This window comes from Xenopus tropicalis, chromosome 7 (genome assembly GCF_000004195.4).
Source record: "Xenopus tropicalis strain Nigerian chromosome 7, UCB_Xtro_10.0, whole genome shotgun sequence".
NCBI classification, from domain to species: Eukaryota; Metazoa; Chordata; class Amphibia; order Anura; family Pipidae; genus Xenopus; species Xenopus tropicalis.
The window spans coordinates 5,032,090-5,039,319 of NC_030683.2; positions in this window are offsets into that span (position 1 = coordinate 5,032,090).

Below are 7,230 nucleotides of genomic sequence, written 5' to 3' on the forward strand. Positions count from 1 at the left end.
GCTGGGCCCCCTTAGCCCATAACAAGGTTACAGATATATAGAAACATTGGGGTAACGGTCACCCTGCTATAGTTCCAGGGGTACCCAGGGCACAAATAAGCACTCACCCCCAATCCCCCCCTAACTGGCCTTCAGGCTGGGCCCCCTTAGCCCATATATAGAAACATTGGGGTAACAGTCACCCCGCTATAGTTCCAGGGGTACCCGGGGCACAAATAAGCACTCACCCCAAATCCCCCCCTAACTGGCCTTCAGGCTGGGCCCCCTTAGCCCATAACAAGGTTACAGATATATAGAAACATTGGGGTAACAGTCACCCTGCTATAGTTCCAGGGGTACCCAGGGCACAAATAAGCACTCACCCCAAATCCCCCCTAACTGGCCTTCAGGCTGGGCCCCCTTAGCCCATAACAAGGTTACAGATATATAGAAACATTGGGGTAACAGTCACCCTGCTATAGTTCCAGGGGTACCCAGGGCACAAATAAGCCCCCCAAATCCCCCCTAACTGGCCTTCAGGCTGGGCCCCCTTAGCCCATAACAAGGTTACAGATATATAGAAACATTGGGGTAACAGTCACCCTGCTATAGTTCCAGGGGTACCCAGGGCACAAATAAGCACTCACCCCAAATCCCCCCCTAACTGTCCTTCAGGCTGGGCCCCCTTAGCCCATAACAAGGTTACAGATATATAGAAACATTGGGGTAACAGTCACCCCACTATAGTTCCAGGGGTACCCAGGGCACAAATAAGCACTCACCCCAAATCCCCCCCTAACTGGCCTTCAGGCTGGGCCCCCTTACATCCCTATGTGGTATTAAGGATCTATTTCCACTGTTCTCAGGAGGGTTTGACCCCAGAGTTGGTTGCTATGGAGTAAATACCTTATATGTCAATATTGGGGGTTGGATTAACATGAGATTAATGTGATGATGCCATACATAGAATAAGTCTATAGATCCCTAAACTTGGGGTTCTGCTTGCGGACCCCCAGATGCTCTCTGGCCCTTACCTTGCGCACATCCGAGCAGGAAGAAGATGAGCCCCCAGCGACCGACCATCTGGGAAGAGAAGAAAAGGATTTGGTTTTTGGCAGGTTGCAAAGTTTCTACTGATTCCAGTCATAAAACACCAGAGAAAAACCTACTTTAATCCTCTGAACTCACACAACAGACCCTAGCAACCAGACCCTAGTTACCTGACCCTAGCAACCAGACCCTAGCAACCAGATCTCAGGCTAAATGACCGACTAGAGAGCTGCAGAACTAAAGTTCATAAAGAAGCATAAAAACTAAAGGGCAAGTGCACCTCGTCTCAGAATCGTATGAATAAAGGGAACGTTGGGCCCAAGCTGTGACTTACCCTGTTACTGGGCCCAATGCGGCTGCTCAGGGTGCTGGTTCCCCTGCCCCAAACTCTTATACTGAGCCCAGTGGGAGGGGAATAATGTTTTATTATAACCAGAGGCCCCTCCTTTCTCTGGGAAACGTCCCAATACACAATAAATTGGCCTTCGTACAAATTAAACTTCAAAACCTTGTATAAAAATACAAATAAAAACTCATGTTCCTTTATATAATTGTGACGTCTCAGCGCGGCAGGACTGGCAGGGATACAAAGTAAATTCTCTTTAAATATCAGAAATACAGAATGTACAGCCAGGGAACCTGTGTAACGTATACCTGCCGTCTGTCATGTGATCTACTCTAGTAACAGGGTACTAATATCCTTATCATTTACAGTAGGGGGTACATTATCCCTTATAATACATGAGTGATACTCAGAGTTCCCTGTATAACTCAGCCTGCAGCCTTGTGCCTTTATATGGGCACAGAACCCCTCAGTGACTGCTAATATCCTTATCATTTACAGTAGGGGGTACATTATCCCTTATAATACATGAGTGATACTCAGAGTTCCCTGTATAACTCAGCCTGCAGCCTTGTGCCTTTATATGGGCACAGAACCCCTCAGTGACTGCTAATATCCTTATCATTTACAGTAGGGGGTACATTATCCCTTATAATACATGAGTGATACTCAGAGTTCCCTGTATAACTCAGCCTGCAGCCTTGTGCCTTTATATGGGGGGCACAGAACCCCTCAGTGACTGCTAATATCCTTATCATTTACAGTAGGGGGTACACAGGGTCGGACTGGGGGGTTAAAGGCCCACCGGGGCTTCCGCCCCAGGGGCCCTTCAGGTACCCCCGCCAGCCCTGTCCCCCAACCCTCCACCCCCCTCGCAGGGCCCCCCACCCGACGTCCTCCCCATAGCGCATAAATTTAACATGTTGGGGGAGGAGTGGTCGGGCAGGGAGAGCGCCGGCAAGGGTTGGGTCTGGGCCGCCGGAGCCCACTGTGATTTTTCCCGGTATCCCGGCGCCCAGTCCGACCCTTACTGGGAGATACTGGACACAACGAGGGGGGGGGGCGAATTGTCGGATTTTGATTTTCAGCCGTTTAGATGCTAAAAAAAAATTGATGGTAAATGTGATTGAGTTTGACCTGTATGGGCCCCAACAGGGAGCACAGATGCACCATGGGACTCTGACTGACCCAGTGACACCGGCCCCAGGGAACTGCCCCGGGGAGAGGCAATTCTGCCTCAGTGAGTCCGGCTCAGCTCCGGGATGGGGTTGGACCTGATCTTCCTGTTGGCCGACACTCGCCTGGAATGTTCCAGAAAACTCGCTTTGGGCTGAACTTCAGCTTCTTTCCTGAGGCAAAACTTGTCTCTTCCCTTCTGAAGCTTCTGGGGGGAAATGAACCCCAACATCAAACACTCCTGATTGAGCCTTTGGGGAGGGGGAGGAGCCTGGGGACAAGATGCCCCTGAACAACGATCCTCTGTGACAACTTGGGCTTCTTCAGCAGGGGATAAAAATACTTCAATATGGAACATAAGGAGGCGCTACTGTCCCGAGCCCCCACACGTGTGACCCCCCATAGTTTGTCTGCAGCCAATAGATTCCATATGAATAATGGTCTAACAGATACCAATCAAATTTAAATTTTTTATATCAATAAGTAGTAAAAAGGAGATCTTGCCATCAGCATAGGAAGGGGTTCCTTATTGTTAGGGCAGTCAGGTTATGGGGGTCCCTACCAAGAGAGGGGGAATGAGTGATACATTGGGGGTGGGGAGGAAAGGGGATCTCACCATCAGCATAGGAAGGGGTTCCTTATTGTAAGGACAGTAAGGTTATGGGGGTCCCTACCAAGAGAGGGGGAATGAGTGATTCATTGGGGGAGGGTAGGAAAGGAGATCTCACCATCAGCATAGGAAGGGGTTCCTTACTGTAAGGGCAGTCAGGTTATGGGGTTCCCTACCAAGAGAGGGGGAATGAGTGATACATTGGGGGTGGGGAGGAGATCTCACCATCAGCATAGGAAGGGGTTCCTTATTGTAAGGGCAGTCAGGTTATGGGGGTCCCTACCAGGAGAGGGGGAATGAGTGATACATTGGGGGTGGGGAGGAAAGGAGATCTCACCATCAGCATAGGAAGGGGTTCCTTACTATAAGGGCAGTTAGGTTATTGGGTTCCCTACCCAGAGAGGGGGAATGAGTGATTCATTGGGGGAGGGTAGGAAAGGAGATCTCACCATCAGCATAGGAAGGGGTTCCTTACTGTAAGGGCAGTCAGGTTATGGGATTCCCTACCAAGAGAGGGGGAATGAGTGATACATTGGGGGTGGGGAGGAGATCTCACCATCAGCATAGGAAGGGGTTCCTTACTGTAAGGGCAGTCAGGTTATGGGGGTCCCTACCAAGAGAGGGGGAATGAGTGATTCATTGGGGGAGGGTAGGAAAGGAGATCTCACCATCAGCATAGGAAGGGGTTCCTTACTGTAAGGGCAGTCAGGTTATGGGGTTCCCTACCAAGAGAGGGGGAATGAGTGATACATTGGGGGTGGGGAGGAGATCTCACCATCAGCATAGGAAGGGGTTCCTTATTGTAAGGGCAGTCAGGTTATGGGGTTCCCTACCAGGAGAGGGGGAATGAGTGATACATTGGGGGTGGGGAGGAAAGGGGATCTCACCATCAGCATAGGAAGGGGTTCCTTACTGTAAGGGCAGTCAGGTTATGGGGGTCCCTACCCAGAGAGGGGGAATGAGTTATACTTTGGGGGTGGGGAGGAAAGGGGATCTCACCATCAGCATAGGAAGGGGTTCCTTACTGTAAGGGCAGTCAGGTTATGGGGTTCCCTACCCAGAGAGGGGGAATGAGTTATACTTTGGGGGTGGGGAGGAAAGGGGATCTCACCATCAGCATAGGAAGGGGTTCCTTACTGTAAGGGCAGTCAGGTTATGGGGTTCCCTACCAAGAGAAGGGGAATGAGTGATTCATTGGGGATGGGGAGGAAAGGGGATCTCACCATAAGCATAGGAAGGGGTTCCTTACTGTAAGGGCAGTCAGGTTATGGGGGTCCCTACCAAGAGAGGGGGAATGAGTGATTCATTGGGGGTGGGGAGGAAAGGGGATCTCACCATAAGCATAGGAAGGGGTTCCTTACTGTAAGGGCAGTCAGGTTATGGGGTTCCCTACCAGGAGAGGGGGATGAGTGATTCATTGGGGGTGGGGAGGAAAGGAGATCTCACCATCAGCATAGGAAGGGGTTCCTTACTTTAAGGGCAGTCAGGTTATGGGATTCCCTACCAAGAGAGGGGGAATGAGTTATACATTGGGGGTGGGGAGGAAAGGAGATCTCACCATCAGCATAGGAAGGGCTTCCTTACTATAAGGGCAGTTAGGTTATTGGGTTCCCTACCAAGAGAGGGGGAATGAGTGATACATTGGGGGTGGGGAGGAAAGGAGATCTCACCATCAGCATAGGAAGGGGTTCCTTACTATAAGGGCAGTTAGGTTATTGGGTTCCCTACCAAGAGAGGGGGAATGAGTGATACATTGGGGGTGGGGAGGAAAGGAGATCTCACCATAAGCATAGGAAGGGGTTCCTTACTGTAAGGGCAGTCAGGTTATGGGGTTCCCTACCCAGAGAGGGGGAATGCGTGATACATTGTTGGAGGGGAGGTAAGGAGATCTCACCATCAGCATAGGAAGGGGTTCCTTATTGTAAGGGCAGTTAGGTTATGGGGGTCCCTACCAGGAGAGGGGGAATGAGTGATACATTGGGGGTGGAGAGGTAAGGAGATCTCACCATCAGCATAGGAAGGGGTTCCTTACTGTAAGGGCAGTCAGGTTATGGGGGTCCCTACCAAGAGAGGGGGAATGAGTGATACATTGGGGGTGGGGAGGGAAGGAGATCTCACCATCAGCATAGGAAGGGGTTCCTTACTGTAAGGGCAGTCAGGTTATGGGGTTCCCTACCAAGAGAAGGGGAATGAGTGATTCATTGGGGGTGGGGAGGAAAGGAGATCTCACCATCAGCATAGGAAGGAGTTCCTTACTGTAAGGGCAGTTAGGTTATTGGGTTACCTACCAGGAGAGGGGGAATGAATGATTCATTGGGGGTGGGGAGGAAAGGAGATCTCACCATCAGCATAGGAAGGGGTTCCTTACTGTAAGGGCAGTCAGGTTATGGGGTTCCCTACCCAGAGAGGGGGAATGAGTGATTCATTGGGGGTGGGGAGGAAAGGGGATCTCACCATCAGCATAGGAAGGAGTTCCTTACTGTAAGGGCAGTTAGGTTATGGGGGTCCCTACCAGGAGAGGGGGAATGAGTGATACATTGGGGGTGGGGAGGAAAGGGGATCTCACCATCAGCATAGGAAGGGGTTCCTTACTGTAAGGGCAGTCAGGTTATGGGGGTCCCTAGCAGGAGAGGGGGAATGAGTGATACATTGGGGGTGGGGAGGAAAGGAGATCTTACCATCAGCATAGGAAGGGGTTCCTTACTGTAAGGGCAGTCAGGTTATGGGGTTCCCTACCAAGAGAAGGGGAATGAGTGATTCATTGGGGGTGGGGAGGAAAGGGGATCTCACCATCAGCATAGGAAGGGGTTCCTTATTGTAAGGGCAGTCAGGTTATGGGGTTCCCTACCAAGAGAGGGGGAATGAGTGATACATTGGGGGTGGGGAGGAAAGGAGATCTCACCATCAGCATAGGAAGGGGTTCCTTACTTTAAGGGCAGTCAGGTTATGGGGTTCCCTACCAAGAGAGGGGGAATGAGTGATATAAAGGCACAAGGCTGCAGGCTGAGTTATACAGGGAACTGTGAGTATCACTCATGTATTATAAGGGATAATGTACCCCCTACTGTAAATGATAAGGATATTAGCAGTCACTGAGGGGTTCTGTGCCCCCCATATAAAGGCACAAGGCTGCAGGCTGAGTTATACAGGGAACTCTGAGTATCACTCATGTATTATAAGGGATAATGTACCCCCTACTGTAAATGATAAGGATATTAGCAGTCACTGAGGGGTTCTGTGCCCCCCATATAAAGGCACAAGGCTGCAGGCTGAGTTATACAGGGAACTCTGAGTATCACTCATGTATTATAAGGGATAATGTACCCCCTACTGTAAATGATAAGGATATTAGCAGTCACTGAGGGGTTCTGTGCCCCCCATATAAAGGCACAAGGCTGCAGGCTGAGTTATACAGGGAACTCTGAGTATCACTCATGTATTATAAGGGATAATGTACCCCCTACTGTAAATGATAAGGATATTAGCAGTCACTGAGGGGTTCTGTGCCCCCCATATAAGGCACAAGGCTGCAGGCTGAGTTATACAGGGAACTCTGAGTATCACTCATGTATTATAAGGGATAATGTACCCCCTACTGTAAATGATAAGGATATTAGCAGTCACTGAGGGGTTCTGTGCCCATATAAAGGCACAAGGCTGCAGGCTGAGTTATACAGGGAACTCTGAGTATCACTCATGTATTATAAGGGATAATGTACCCCCTACTGTAAATGATAAGGATATTAGCAGTCACTGAGGGATTCTGTGCCCCCCATATAAAGGCACAAGGCTGCAGGCTGAGTTATACAGGGAACTCTGAGTATCACTCATGTATTATAAGGGATAATGTACCCCCTACTGTAAATGATAAGGATATTAGCAGTCACTGAGGGGTTCTGTGCCCCCCATATAAAGGCACAAGACACAGTAGTTACAGACGCACCGCTTTCCCCGGCTGTAGACCCAATATACACTCTGTATCTCTGATATATTTATATTGATAGTTTGCAGAGGATTTACTGTAATATCTGACTCTCCCCAGAGAAAGGAGGGGCCTCTGGTTATAATAAAA